This window comes from Malania oleifera, chromosome 1 (assembly GCF_029873635.1).
Source record: "Malania oleifera isolate guangnan ecotype guangnan chromosome 1, ASM2987363v1, whole genome shotgun sequence".
Lineage (NCBI taxonomy): Eukaryota > Viridiplantae > Streptophyta > Magnoliopsida > Santalales > Ximeniaceae > Malania > Malania oleifera.
In genome coordinates, this window is record NC_080417.1 from 147,641,829 (window position 1) to 147,658,914 (window position 17,086).

Below are 17,086 nucleotides of genomic sequence, written 5' to 3' on the forward strand. Positions count from 1 at the left end.
CCTTCCTACGACAATCAATCATCGCATAGCTGGAGAACAATCAATCCATTCCTAGTATGACGTCGAAACTCGACATGTCGTATACTACGAGATTTACCGGTAGTAGTCTCTCCTGAATCACCACTGGGCAGTTTCTAATGTCTTACTACAAAGCGTTACACTCCCAATCGGCATAGTAACAGACAATATTTCATTCACCACAACGAATTCCGCCCCATACAACTTTGCAAAACTAGCAGATATGAATGAATGGGTTGCCCCAAAATCAAATAACACAACAACTCTATTCGAAAGCAATAACATGGTGCCTGTCACCACGTTCCCAGCATGTTCCGCATCTGCTGGAGTAAGTGAATATACTCTCGCTGGAGCCGTGGTTGCCTGGTGGTTCCCTCGTGGCATCTGATTACTCCCACGATTTTGGCTCTGTGCAGGCATAATCCTCCTCTGTTCCTGACAGCTCTTCGCCATGTGGCTTGACTTGCCACAGTTGTAGCAAACACTCCAGAATGGCTGACATTTTCCATCATGCCATTTATGGCATTTGGCGCATGGTGCGGATGATGGATCCCCTTGAGAATTCGGCCGCTCGGTGTTCTGCCGATAACCAGAGTTGTAATTCTTCTTCTTCTTCCACTGACTCTGCCGATGACCACTCTAAGGATCAGAAGATACTGGCCTTTTCCTCTAAACCTGCACTACCCCATCTCCCCGAAAGTCGGTCTCAACTATGGTGGCTTTATCCACCAGGACAGAGAACTCATGGATCTGCAGCATCCCCACAAGACGATGGATGTCTTTCCTCAGACCCCTCTCGAACCTCTGAGCCTTCTCATGCTCATTCAGAACCAAGTATGACGCAAATCAAGATAACTCGATAAATCTGGCAGTATACTTCTGCATTGTCAAAGTACCCTGTATCAGGCTCGAAAACTCATCGGCCTTCGCATCCCAAATGGAGATCTAAAAGTATTTATTGAAAAATACCTCCTTGAAACGGCCCCACATCATACCAGATGGGCTAGTTCTCTGCCTCTCAAGCAGACTCACCGCCGTCCACCATCGCCCTGCCTCCCCAGTCAGCTGAAAGGCAGTGTACAAGACCTTCTACTTCTCAGTGCAGTGGAGGACTTCTAGAATCCTCTCGGTCTTCTTGACCCAGTCCTCCGCCACTATGGGATCAGGTCCTCCTGTAAATGTCGGAGGGTGCACACATGTGAACCTCTCAATGGTGCACCCTGCATTAGTAGGAGAGCTCTCACGTCTCCAAACACTCCGACCAATCTCTCGGATCACCTATCTTCCCAATCCACGTGACACAGAAGGAGACTCATCGCATGCCGTCTCCTCGGAGCCACTTTCCAAGTTATTATCCTTGGGCTCCATTCTGAAAATAGAATAGGAATCAGTTAGAATTCCTATATCGTACACAGTTAACACAATTATAGGCCTAGTCATGTCAACTATTACTCTCACAGGTCTAAGCCTGTCCTGTCACACCGACCCAAATCCATCAATGGTCTGCCCTGCCTTTACTGGAATCGTCATTCCAGGAAAAACACAGAATACCTCCGACACATCCTGATCTAGTAATAAAACAACCCTCGACCAACACTACCCATTTCCTACATCCTACACTCTGGTATGTACACATCAATACTCCTAACCAGGTCTACAAGACCTAACAACCTAGTTAGCTCTAATACCAATCTGTCACGCCCTGAACCCGAAAGTGGGTCCTAGGTGTGATTAAAGTAACCTAACCTATCCCTGTATCAATTTAAAACATACATGATACGATACAAAAGGGGGCCGACCCCGTGGGGTGAACGGATGCCCACATACATACACATAACCATCCATACTCATCCAAAGTACGCAGCGGAATACGGTCTTTTATACAATAACAGTATCATACCAAAGTCTATAAAAGCTAGGATATTCATTTCCATAATACAAAACATACCCCAGGTGTCAACATAAACCATCCCAACAACCTGGGTACAAAACCCCGTATCTAGTAGGTACTAGCAGTAGCTAACGCCACCCTTACTCCTAGATGCTAATTACGGCTATCTAAAAAACCTGAAAAACATTGTACGTACATTCGAGGTGAGACACCACTCAGTAAGGAAGAAAGCATAATATATCAGTGTGTGGCATACCGGTGTTATTTTACGTACTTCATAACACTATAAAATACAATACAATTCGAAACATTTACATACAGTTTCATATAGATACATAAAGTTCTATATAGTTCCAGTATTTTCACAAAAACCATTGCAGCACATATGATACCCAAAACATACGGTCAGTGTCGTCACACTAGTTCGCAACTACACAAGGTCACCTCGTCTCACAGCAATTACATTGCTACATACGCAACTACCCTGCGACGATCGAGGCCCAATAGTGATTACATTGCTTCATACGCAACTACACAAGGTCACCTAGTCTCACATCGATTACATTGCTACATATGCAACTACAATGCGACGACTCAGGCCCAATAGTGATTACATTGCTACATACGGTGTAGAACACACCCATCGGTCACCAATTGGAACATATTGGTGATATTTCACACCTTAGATATAGAGCCGGCCACTCTTGCCCACGGTAGTCAACCAATACATGACTGTTTTACAAATCCCTAGAATCATTTTGGAACTTACGTTCCTATACATTTCAGCGTACAGTAATTAGCCGCCACATAACTGTTTTACAAATACCTGGAACAATTACATACAACCATACATACCACACTTGTTTGGTTAACGGCAAATCATATCGTTTACAAATTCAAGTATACAGTTTATGCAAATATGGATTACGGTCACCTCAATAATACAGTTTTAACGAAATTAACAGTTTTCCAAACTAAGTAGAAATGATACCCGAAATCCCCAATTTTCTCCGAAAACTGTAACCCGAAAATTTTGCATTTTTACCTGATAGATTTCCCCAAATAAGTAGCCAAAACATACATACGATTATAGCCTACAAGCTTACCGATCCTGATTTTGAAAATAAACTGATATAAACAGAATCTCCTTACCTTAACCCGAATTCCAACTACGAACTCTACAGTCTCCAAAACTACGAACCGAGACTCCAAAACCTATAAACCACAGTATAATACATGCTTACAATCCGTACTATTACACATATACTGAATCAGAAACGAAAGCCGAGCCTTACCTCGATTTTATCTCGAAATCGCTCGAAACGAGATTCTGATTCGCTAGAAACGTAGAGAATCCTTCACTGATCCTCGTAGTAACTTTGGATTTGCGAATCAAGCGACAAATGGCGAAGAAATCTAGAGAGAGAGAGTGTAGGGAGAGTTCTAGAGAGAGAGAGAGAGAGAGTGTGTGTGTTTGGGGAAACTTAGCCCCAAAGCAACCCAAAAATATCTTTTATAGGCCTTTGACCCAAGTAGATTCGTCAACGAATTGGGGTCCTCGTCGACGAATTCTTCACTAGCCTCGTCGACGAATCGGCAAACCTCATCGATGAGCCAGATATTCCAAATTTTCCTGAACCCATCGGCATTCACTTGTCGACGAGCTTCTGAATTTCGTCAACGAGAAGCCTTGAACCTTTGTCGATGAAATATATGAAATTCCATTTTTACCCCTGTTTACATAATAAGTCCATACATCACGCTTCGGATTCTTACAACCTCCCCTTCTTACAAAAATTTTGTCCTCGAAATTTGCAATCTCTCGTTACAAACATATTCATATTACTATATACATACATACTCTAAGGTGAAATGGCGGCCGTTCATACGCAGCCCCTTTACGATACATACATACATACTTTAGAGAATACGGCGGCCATTTATACGTAGCCCCGTCATAATACATACATACATACTCTAGAGAATATGACGGCCATTTATATGCAGCCCTGTCACAATACATACATATATTCTCTCACTTACGGCAGAGGAATATCGTGGTTACATACATACACGGTCTCGGGAGCTTACAATACCACTGGACTCTCCCAGAGACTAACCACTACATACAATACGATCATAAAGGTTTACATACATACATACATACATACTTATACTACCCTGTTATCCAAGTACTACTCAGAACAACTACGGATACTTCCGGTGTATTTCTATTTCCAGTTCCCAAGAAGCTTCCTCAACCTCGTGGTTTCGCCATAATACCTTCACTAATGGTATTTCTTTAGTACGAAGCTTCTGAACTTTACGGTCCAAAACCTAAATAGGTATTTCCTCATACGTTAAAGTATCCTCGATTTCCAACTCATCATAACTGATAACATGAGATGAATCCAACACGTACCTTCTCAGCATGGATACGTGAAACACATTGTGGACCCTCGAGAGTGCTGGGGGTAGTGCAACGCTATAGGCTACCGGACCCACTCACTCAATGACTTCGAATGGTCTGATATACCTTGGGCTTAACTTGCCCTTCCTTCCAAATCTCATCACTCCCTTCATCGGAGCGATTCTAAGGAATACTTTACCCCATACCTCGAACTCCAACTCACGGCGACGAACATCCGCGTAACTCTTCTGCCGACTCTGAGCCGATCTAATCCTCTCCCAGGTCAAACCTACCTTCTCAGACGCCTACTACACAAGTTCGGGTCCTAAGACCTGTTGCTCACCGACTTCATCCCAATACAAAGGAGATCGACATCTCTGACCATATAAAGCCTCGAACGGTGCCATCCCTGTACTAGCCTTGAAGTTGTTGTTATAGGCAAACTCCACTAGTGGTAGAAACTGAATTCAACTACCACCGAAGTCCAATACACAAGCTCGTAACATATCCTCCAAGGTCTATATCATCCTCTCCGACTTTCCATCAATCTGGGGGTGGAACGCTGTATTGAAAGTAAGCTTCGTCCCCAATGCTTCCTGCAAGCTCTTCCAAAATCGAGAAGTAAACCTCGGATCGCGATCTGAAACAATGGACACTGGTACGCCATGCATTCTCACAATCTCATGCACATACATATCAGCTAGTCTGCTCAAAGGGTAGCTAACCTTCGTCAGTACAAAGTGAGCAGATTTCGTCAATCTATCCACGATCACCCAAATAGCATTCTGCCCGTGAAGCGCTGGCGGTAATTCGGTAACAAAGTCCATGGAAATGTGCTCCCACTTCCACACCGGAATGGGCAAAGGCTGCAACGGCCCTACCGGCCTTTGATGTTCAGCTTTCACGTGCTGACACGTCAGACACTACTCCACAAACTGGGTAATATCTCTCTTCATACCACTCCACCAGAAAGACTCGCGCAAATCCCGATACATCTTCGTACTACCCAGATGTACCATATACGAAGAACGATGCACTTCCTCCAGAATCGTCCTTTTGATCTCATCATCTTTTGGAAGACACAGCATGGTCCCAAATCTTAACACACCTATGTCAGAGATGTTAAAATCCGCAGTCAAACCCTGCTGCACTTTCTCCACTTTCTCCATGAGGTGACGTGGCTTGTCGACGAAGGCCAGTGTATAAGTAGAGGTAAAATTCATTTTTAGCCGAAAACCTGCGCAAAAACTCCTCGTTCTCTCTCTTTTATGCCCCTCCTCCCTTCTCTCTAAATCTCGGGCCGATTTTCTGTCGGTTCAACAATCTGAAGCCACCACGACGCTCTTGGAGAAGTTATCTGCAAGTTTACTAGAGCGGATTGTTGGTGAGGTTGAGTTGGAAACCGTCCCAAATCCAGGGTAAGACTTTCTATTCAGTATTTGGTTATTTGACAAATGTAGAAAGCGCAGTACGCGTAAAAATACTGAACTTTAGTTTTGAAAAATGTCGTTTTCAGGGTGTTGAACGGGGAACCCTGTGGGTGTAGGGCTGTTTGTTTTAGGGGCTTTTCAGGACTCAAGTAAGGGGATAAACTAAGCTAGTTATTTTATGAAAATGTATGTATGTTATTACAACATCTGATTTCAGGAAAATAAATATATTTATATATGATTTATATTTGGAAAATACTGTTGAAAATGATGGTATGTTAAATATACCAAAAATCGGTGTACGGGCCATGCTATGTATATGATTTGCCGGCGTATGAGCCGAGCTATGGATATGATTTGCCAGCGTACTGGTTGAGCTATGTATATGATTTTTCGGCGTACAGGCCGAGCTATGGATGTGATTTTTCAGCATATGGGCTGAGCCATGGATATGATTTACCGACGTACGGGCCGAGCTATGGTAAAAAGTGAAATACCGTCGTACGGGCCGATGATTTTCATGATATACGTATATATGCTAAACGATATGATGATATTGATCTGGTAATTAATGGTATGAAATATCCATGTATCACAATTTCATTATATGTTATATGATCTCAGAACTTGGTTGGCTTGGTCTATGCTAGCATTTGGACGGTACCGATGCTATGTGTTCATGATTTATCATGATATTTGTGTTAACGCCCCTGTACGGAGTGGTGTGAGATTGGATGGTCGATGTGGTTTTTAAGAAGTGTGTGAGCGCCCCTGGCGTACGAACTAGGTTTGGCAGACCCATCGGACTTATAGACTATACTTTTGACTTGACAGTGGTCGGCCAACCATTGTCAGGTCTCGCCTTCGGGCCACACAACCCAGTCATGTGGGGGTAATACATGACAACAATAAACTAACCTACCAGGAATGTTTTTGTATTATTATATGAGATGAGTTATGCTATGAGAATACAGTATGTTCTGTCATGTTTTGATTATACATGTTTTCCTAGAAATGTTATATATATAGTTTTACTGGTTATGTTTATGATTATATGTATATCACATAAATGCTCATGTTGCCACACACTAGTGTTAGTTTATTTCCCTTACTAAGAGGTGTCTCACCCCGAATTTCATAAACATTTCAGGAGCCCCTGATAGGAGAGCGGGTAAAGCTCCGCTAATATAGTTATGTTGATCTGCCATCTCTGAAGGGTAAGTTTTGGTGAGGACGGTTGGGATTTTTGTGAAAAATGTCCCTAGGTCTTTTTTTTTTGGGATGTATATACTTAAACACAGTGGATGTAGTAACTTTGGTATTGTGATGAATGGTTTGTGTTTATGATATATTGATTTTATGTTTCCTCCTGCTTAGGCTTCTGTTATGTGTTACTAATGTATCCCTAGCACCCACGGGTCCAGGTGGATTATGATCTGCTGAGTTTTGGGATATTGATTTTATTATATTAAAAAAAATATATGTGAAATTTAAGCAGGTCGTCACAGTATTAATGTTAAATTGCAATATATGGCTTGAAAACTCTAGTGGACCATAGTATGCACGGTATCGTTGCGAGAGTTTTGGAGAGCTTAGTGCAACCACACGTCTTAAAGAGAGTGTTGGTATGTGATAGTCGATTGAGTTGTGAAGGGTAATGTTTTCCTTGGAGTCTACACCAGCATGGGAAAGCCAATTGGACTAGCATACTGAAGAGTTGGGAATTGATTTAACTTTGGTAGGCCGACCAGGGTTAAGTCCAGCCTACGGGCCGCACAACTCGTCATGTGGGGAAGCATGTCAGTTTTTATCCATCTGTCAGTGAGTTTAAAATTCATATTTGCATATTTAACCCAAGTATAATTGAACAGTGCATGTAAATACAGAACAGTGTATGTGAATACAGAATATATGAAGACAGAGGATGTGAAATGTGAAAACAGAGTATGTGATAAGAGAATAAAGTAGAGTATATGAAAACAAAGCATATGAAGAGTCGGGTAATATATGAAAGACAGAGATTATGAAAAATTGAGGTTTATAGAGATAACAACATATAAAGTAAAGTAACAAAGTATTAAATGTATTAAATATAGTAGTATTATACGTATTTGGGGTGAAGTAAACTCTCCGTTCGAGGGCTTGCTGAGAAAGGCAAGTGCCTTGGTAATTACAGTCTGGTACCAGAGCAGAGGGAAGTTACATGTATGAGAGTATAATTTTCCCTATTTTTGGAGACTTTGCTTATAAATATAACCCTGAAGGCTTACTGAATAAGGTGAGTGCCCTGATAGTTGTAATGGTATTAAAACAGAGGGAAGGTACATGTATGAGCGTATAATCTTCCCTATCCTTGGGAACTTTCGCTTATAAATAATTGTGTGTGTGTGAGAGTATGTTCTAAGAATGATTTTATAACTATGGTTAATTAACAACTGATGATATTTTGTATACACTAAACTCATGATAGCCACACACTAGTATTAATCTATTCCGTCTTATTGAGATGTGTCTCACCCGTTATACAATTCATCTTTTTCAGAACCTCCGCGTGATCGAACTTAGTGAGCTCGGGGTTGGGTTTTTTGGCATAGCATTTTTATGAGAGGGTACAGATCTTGAATATATTTTTGAGTTTATGTTTTATTTAGTTTTCTGAGATGTATATATGGATACTATATGTTGGAAAATTCTGTTTGGGATGTTTGCATAGAACTCTGGTATATTATTGAGGATGTTTATTTATTTTTTTCCACTGCATGATTGAGGGTATGATATCAGACACAGGTGATTGGAACACATCACACCCTGGGCCCCACTTGGCGGGTTCGGGGCGTGACAACATGCATGAACACTTGATCCAAATTTAAATTCTACCCCTTGAGGGTAAATCATCTCTCCTTATGAGAGCAAGTCCAATTCTCTAATAGTTGTTCAAGTGAGCCTTATTCCTGCGCCTTATGTGCTTCGAATTGCATTTAATGTATCTTTAAATCAATCCTACCTCCCACGTCTTGATCCTATTTGCATCCGTCTAACTAATTTAGATGGTCCTTATTGGCCTTAGTCACACTTCGTCCTCTCTCTAACAATTAGCACCTCGAAGGAATTAGTTTCACACATTGACTCATGATGTTGTTCACCTAGACTTATGAATCATCATCTCTAATACCAAGGAGTCTATGTATGGACTTGACTCAAAAGTTTAAACTTATTGGGTCTTAGGTCCAACTATGTATATAAGCACTCATCCTCCACTTAATTTTTTCAACATTGGACAAAGTTGCAAGTGAAATTCTCAACAACACGACAATAGACCTTATACATGCACAAAATTAGGTTGAAATTAAGAAACTAGCCAATTTATTAAGTGCCTAGTATGATTAGATGTACATCTATATTACTTAAATCTATTAATTATTTAAAAATACTAAAATGATATTAAGTAAATAATAAATTATAATACATTTTGGACTAAAGTCATAACAAACATAGAAATAAAAATTGTAGTGTATTATTATTTTTAAAAACAATTCATTTGTTACGATTTTATACCTTGACATTGTCCTATCACACATGGAAATGCACTCAAAAGGAAACAATGCTCTCATTAGAATGTGTTGTCATGTCCTCTCACTATTATGAGTTCAAATATTAATGCGGTATCCTTTAATTAATGGGTTTCAAATCCTATATATGAAGGAGTGTAAAAGAACCACTCCTTGCAAGTTCTTTTTCTTGCATAGCATGGAACAATAAAATAGTTTTAAGGTCTTCTATAGTAGGAGAGACCCTATAAAGGTGGTAGTATCTAGTGTTTAAGGCATAACCAAGAAATTGTCTCAACTTCAATAAGATTAGTAATAATTTTTTTGTCAATTAAAAATCCACATTGGGCTTGGGCTCAATTTGGCGCCATCTTATAATTTTTTAAAAGGATCTTTTAAAATAGAATTGATAAAAAGGAGTTTTTAATATTATTTTAAAAATATTTGGCTTCTCTGTGAAAAAAAGAGCTGCTAGAAAGAAAAAAAATTGACCTTAAGTGTTTAGCAAAAAAGTTATAAGGTGCATAAAAAAATATTTAAAATGACTAATATATATATATATTGATTACATAAGAACTATAGCCACCAATGAGCCCTTTGGACCCCCTGGTGCGGCACCAAACCTACGGATTTGCATCCTCCGTCCCTAGGTCTCGTTGATCAGGGCAAAGTTCGGAATGTGGACACGACTTCTGTGCATCAGTTGGACATTCGGTCAACCTGACCCTCGGAACACATCTCCATTACCATCCACGATCCCCGTTGGCTTATAGAGAACTCTTACCATTCATGGTCCCCGCTGACTCACAGAGCGAACTCTCACCATCCACGGTCCCCACTGATTCATAGAGTAAACTCTCACAATCCATAGGTACCGCTGGCTCTGTGAATGTATCTACTTGGAATTGAACCCCCGATACTCCTTCTTACTTGCAAATGTCTTTCCACCGTGCCATGCTGGTGGGGATAAATATATATTTTTGGAAAATATAATTAATGTATTGATAGTTTTGTAATATTTGAAAAAAAAAAATAATAAGGACAACAATGGAATTGAATAATTTGTTGGAGAAAAAGTTACTTTTTAATTTTTTAAAAGTTTGGAATTTGTAATTATTAAGCTTAGTTTGGCCCTCCCCCCTATGATTTTTTAAAAGGACCTTTTAAAAAGGAGCTGATGAAATGGGGGCCTTTTAATATTATTTAAAAAATGTTTGGTCGCCTGTGTATGTGTATATATATTTATACTTTAGAAAATATTATTAATGTATTGGCAATTTTATAATATTTGAAAAAAAAATTAAGGACAAAAAGTAACTCATCTCCGTTCTCATTTCTCTTCCCATCCATCCAAAGATTTGAATATGAATTAATTTCAAGGGGCGCAGGATTAGTCACGTGGACCGTAAAACGGACACGTGGATACCCGGTGCGTAATCCAAAAAAAAAATATTTGAATATGAAATCTCCAATAAAAATGTATTAAGCTTTGACCATTGGATGTCACCTAGGAAACGACAACAATAAAAAAGTGCAATTAATATTAGCCTTTAAAAATCTACACAAATAAAATGATTTTATCTATATTCAAAACTTTAATTTCTATATAGGGCTATGGGAGATAAATCAAGCAGTTGAATAATTAATTATTTAAGAAATAATGATGGAACGTAGAGTTGAATAAATGTCATATAAAATTAATTGTACATTCCATTTATAATGTGTAAGTCATTATATTTTTGTTCTAATAGGCTAATAATGGATTATATGACCATTTAAAAAAAATATTATCCTCAATTGGCGTGTTAATCAAAATCATTATTGTCACATACAATGTCATGCTAACATTATTATTTATTTATTTTGATTACATAGAAACTCCAACCACCAACAAGCCATTTGGACCCCCTAATACTATACCAAACCTACGAATCAGTGTCTTCCCCCTAGGTCTCGCTGATCAGGTAAAATTCAAAATGCGGACACAACTTTCGTGCATTAATTGGACGTTCGGCCAACCGGACCCCCGGGACACATTTCCATTACCATCCACGGTCTCCGCTGATTCACAGAGAACTCTCACCATCCACGATCCCCGCTGACAGAGCGAACTCTCACCATCCATAGTTCCCGCTGGCTCACAGAGTAAATTCTCACCATCCACAGGTACCGCTGGCTCCGTGAGTGTATCTACCCGGAATTGAACCCTTGATGTTCCTTCTTACGTGCTGATGCCTTTCCACCGCGTCATGCCCGTGGGAATGTCATGCTAACATTATTGTTTGGATCACAGTTTGACTCACTTCAATTCTTTTTTTGAGTTGATCCTAATTAAAATTTGGAATCATAATAAATAGGATTAGAATTTATATAAATATCATTATCCTTTATATATAAATCAATCCATCAAAAAACTTACTATCATCATTATAAAACCTATGCATATAAAAATAAATATTTAGTGTTCATCACTTTTCTTTATAAATAATATATTGAATTCATACGAATGTTATCATATTGTTATCGCATTTATAATTCAATTTTATTAAGGGTCCATTTGGATCAAGAATTTTAATTGAGAAAAGGAAAGAAACGAAAAATAAGGAGAAAACTCATTTTATCTTCCTTTTATATTAAATTCTATTAAAAATAAATTTTATTTTTATACGATTAAAAATTAAGATGTGTAAAATTAAAGTCTTGTTTGTAAATTTGATATATTTTTCATTTTCTTTTTTACTTTTGTCGATAACTAAACATGAAAACGTGGATGACTTAATATTTTTCTTTTCTTTTTCTAATGTTTTTCAAGTTTCAAACAGGGTCTAAATGGCTCAGCATGGTATTCTAAATTTAAAATAATTTACAAATTAAAGATATGTACATATGGAAGAATGAATTTTTTTTTAAAAAAAAAACATGTCATTGCAGGTTTATAATTTGTTTGAAATTAATGTAGACATTGGTTTGATTCATCGGCTTCGTCAATTGCGGTCGGAATATTGTTGCCGGCAATCATCAATCAACATATTTTCATTTCTTGAGGTAATCTTCCAACGGGGATTTGAGTGGCTCAGTGGAGATGGTGCTAGCTAATAATACCAAAAAGCAACTGGTTAGTATGCATCTACAATATTTATTCATTTTTTCATAAAAAAAATTATTTGTTATTGTAGTAGTGTCAAGCTTGATCTGCACAGATCTGAGCCGTCCACGCCACTGGAGATCCATCGGCTGCTGTGTATGTTATTTTTGTTATGGGGGCATGGATGTAATTTGCTTTACATACAAAAGCAGCAGAGGGGCAGAGAGGGGCTTCGAGACTTTCTGTTTGCAGCTTCAGATACCATAGTGCAGCAGGAGGTGGGTGCGGCTTCCTTTGGAGAACCGTGAAGAGGCTCCTTCACCCGAGCTTCAGAAGGGGTTCAGCGCAGCATCTGAGACTCCTGCAGAGCCGCGAGGATTCTTCTTCACCCGAGCAAGGAGACGCTTTCTTCTTCACAGCCGTGAGAGACCTGCAACCCGTGAAAACTATCAACAGCTAAGAGGGACTTTCAGCCACAGCGCACGAGAGGGAGACGGCTGGAGGAGTTGGTTCGGTGTTGGGGTCTCTAGCCTCCTGCGGAGGTTCGCAAGGGTAAGTGAAGGTAATGCACAAATTTAGTTTCTTGGGAGGGTTTTCTTTTAGGAAAATCAAGGAGAAATATAGGGAGAAACCTAGGGTTCTTCCCAGGTTTGAAGAGAGGATTTCTTGGATTATTCTTGGGCTGATTTCTAAAGGAGATCGGTAAGACAAGAAAGGGTAAATTTATGTGTACTTGTATTTATTTCCACCGATTTAATATAGTGTCTCTAGAACTGAGTTTTTGCCGTGGATGTAGGCCAATTTTTGGGCCGAACCACGTAAATGTGTTCTTGTGATTGTGTGATTGGCATGTTTATATTTTGCTGGATTTATTGAGGCTTTGCTGAATATTGGATTGGTGAACATATATTTTTCTTGATCAAACTTAGCACACACACACGCGCGCGTCAAAATAAACAGGTTTAAGTTTAGGTGTGATTGTGGTTGATCTTTGGACAAAATCAAATTGTTATTGTGGTTTGTTTGGAATTATTTAAAATATGAAAAATAGAATGAGCAATCAGCTGAATTACACACAACAAGTGGTATCAGAGCCTAGCTATGTGATGAGGACCGCTAGGTTTGAAATAGAAAAATTCATTGGAAAAAATGACTTTGGTTTCTGGAAGATTAAGATGCTTGCCATCTTGGTACAACAGGGGCTTGAGGAGGCTCTTCTTAGAGAAAAGAAAGGGGCTTCCACTTCACAAGAGGGGAAACCAAGTTTTCCCTCCACCGACAAAGTGAAGCCCAAAATCCTTCAAAAGGCACATAGTGTCATTATCTTGTCCCTAGGAGACAAAGTGCTTAGTAAAGTTGCTAATGAGGATACGTCAGCTGGAGTGTGGTCAAAACTAGAGAGTTTGTACATGACAAAATCTTTAGCAAATAAACTCTATAAGAAGACTAGACTCTACACCTTTAAAATGACCCCTGGAACATCAATTGATGAACATTTAGATGAATTTAATAAAATTCTTTTGGATCTTGCTAATATTGATATTAGTATAGATGAAGAAGACCGGGCAATTCTTTTATTGAGTTCTTTTGACTCCACATATGAAAATATTAAAGAAACTATGATGTATGGGAGAGAGAGGCTGACTTTAGAAGATGTGCAAACCATTTTGCACTCTAGGGAATTACACACTAAGTTTGAGTCTAAATCAGGGTCAGGGTAAGGGTTAAATATGAGAGGTAGGTCTGAAAAGAGGAACAAGAAAGGAAAAGACAAGATGTCTAGATCAAAGTCTAAGAGTAAAGCACTAAAGTGTTTTACTTGTCACAAGAAAGGACATTTTAAGAGGGACTGCCCTGAGAGGAAAAATGGTGCAAATGCCACCACCTCTGAATCAAAGGGCAAGGCAGCTGTAGTTTTAGATAGGTATGATAGTGCGGAAGTGTTGAATGTCTCTGATAGAGATTTGGGAAAAGAATGGATATTAGATTCAGGATATTCCTTCCACATGTGTCCATTGAAAAACTGGTTTGAGTCCTTTACATGGTTAGAAGGAGGTCATGTTATCTTAGGAAACAATAAGTCATGTAAAATACAAGGTATTGGGACTGTGAGACTTATAATGCATGATGGGATGGAAAGAGTGCCAAGAGATGTGAGATACATACCTGAGCTGAAGAGAAACTTGATTTCTCTAGGTAGCTTAGATAAGACAGGGTACACGTTTAAGTCTGAAGGAGGTAGCCTAAGAGTTTGTAGAGGTTCACTGGTAGTGATGAAAGGGGTGCTAAAGAATGGGTTATGCACCTTAGTAGGAAAGACAATGATTGGTGAGGCTTCACCTATCAATCACAGGGTAGAAAATCAGGTTTCCTTGTGGCATATGAGGCTAGGACATGTTAGCCAACAGGGCCTCAAGGAGCTGGAGAAATAGGGGCTCCTTGGAGATAGGAAACTTGAGGAATTGTCATTCTGTGAGGAGTTTGTCTTGGGTAAGTCTACTAGGGTTAGTTTTAAGAAGTCCACTCACACCACGAAACAGACTCTTGATTACATACATTCAGACTTGTGGGGGCCTGCTACGGTTAGTTCTCATGGTGGTTTTAGGTATTTTCTGTCAATTATAGATAACTTTTCTAGGAAAGTAGTGGTTTATATTCTAAAACATAAAAGTGATACTTTTGAAAAGTTTAAAGAATGGAAAACCTTAGTTGAAAATCAAGTTGGCAGAAAAGTTAAAACACTGAGAACAAACAATGGATTAGAATACTTATCAAATGAATTTTCTGAATTTTATAAAGCTGAGGGCATAGCTAGACATAGGACTGTTAGGGATACTCCCCAATAGAATGGATTAGTTGAAAGGATGAATAGGACTATTTTGGAAAGGGTAAGATATATGTTAGCCACTTCAGGTCTGCCTAAGACCTTTTGGGCAGAGGCGGTGACCACTGCTGTATACCTTATTAATAAGTGTCCTTCTACAGCTTTAAATTATAAAACCCCTCAAGAAATTTGGTCGGGAAAGCCTACTGATTATCAGGGTTTAAAAGTTTTTGGGTGCGTAGCCTATGCCCACATTAGAACTGATAAATTAGAGCCTAGGGCTATTAAATGCATTTTTGTGGGATACCCAGAGGGGGTTAAAGGCTATAAGCTCTGGATTGTAGAACTTGGAAAACAAAAATGTATTATTAGCAAGGATGCAGTTTTTAATGAAACTAAGATGGGGGGAAAACTAGAAAATTCAGATGAAAGTGTTAGACACTCTGATACTAGTGACCCGCAGTTTGAGGTGGAGCAACCCTCCACTTCTCATAACCATTGAGAAACAGATGCTGCTGATTTTGAGGAGAAAAACTTAGAAACAGAAACCTATGAATTAAGTAAAACTTACCTTCTAGCACGGGATAGGGAGAGGAGGGTCATAAGACCTCCTCAAAGGTATAGGGAAGTTGATATGACAACTTTTGCTCTTTCTGTTGCTGAAACAGAAATTGAGGTGGAGCCTAGGACTTTTAGAGAGGCCATGGATAGTAAAGAGGCTGAAAAATGGATTATGGCAATGCAAGAAGAAATGAAGTCTCTAAAAAAGAATAAGACATGGGTGATGGTACCTAGACAGGAAAAACAAAAACTCATAGGATCCAAGTGGATCTTTAAGAGGAAAGAGAAAAATCCCTGGAGTTGACACACCTAGGTATAAAGCTAGGTTAGTGGCTAAGGGATTTATACAAAGGGAAGGAGTAGACTACAATGAAATATTTACCCCTATTGTGAGGCATAGTTCTATTAAAATTCTATTATCTTTTGTTGCTGTACATGACTTGCATTTGGAACAACTTGATGTGAAAACTGCTTTCTTGCATGGTACTTTAGAAGAAACAGTTTATATGCAACCTCCCGATGGCTTTGATACGGAAATGAATAAAAATCATGTATGTTTATTAAAGAAATCTATATATGAGTTGAAACAATCACCTAGACAATGGTATAAACGATTTGATTCTTACATGATTCAAAATGATTTCTGTAGAAGCAATTATGATGGTTGTGTTTATTTTAAATCATGTGATAAATGTCATATATATTTGCTATTATATTTTGATGACATGTTGGTTGCTTGTGGAAACATGGATATGTTACATCAAGTTAAGTGCATGCTTAAATATGAATTTGAAATGAAAGACTTAGGACCTGTTAAAAGAATACTTGGTATGGAAATAACTAGAGAAAGGAATAAAAAATTTCTCTACTTGTCTCAAAATTCTTATATTTCAAAGGTATTAAAAATATTTGGAATGAGTCATGTTAAATCTACTTCTATTCCTGTTGCATGTTAAATTGTCTAGAAAACAGTGTCCTGAAACTGAAGATGAGTCGCTGTTTATGAATAGAATACCTTATGTTAGTATGGTTGGTAGTGTAATGTAGGTTATGGTATGTTCTAGACCTAATCTATCTTATGTTGTAAGTCAAATGAATAGATTTATGAGCAAACCTGGAAAACCACATTGGCATGTTTTGAAACAAATTTTTCAATACTTGTCTGGAACAAAACAGTAAGGATTAATATTTGGTAAAAGGGATATGCATTGTGAAATAGGATTAAAAGGATATGTTGATTCTGACTGTGTTGGAAATCTAGATACCAGGAAGTCTTTGTTTGGTATGATTTTTTATTTTTTAGGTAGTGCTATTAGTTG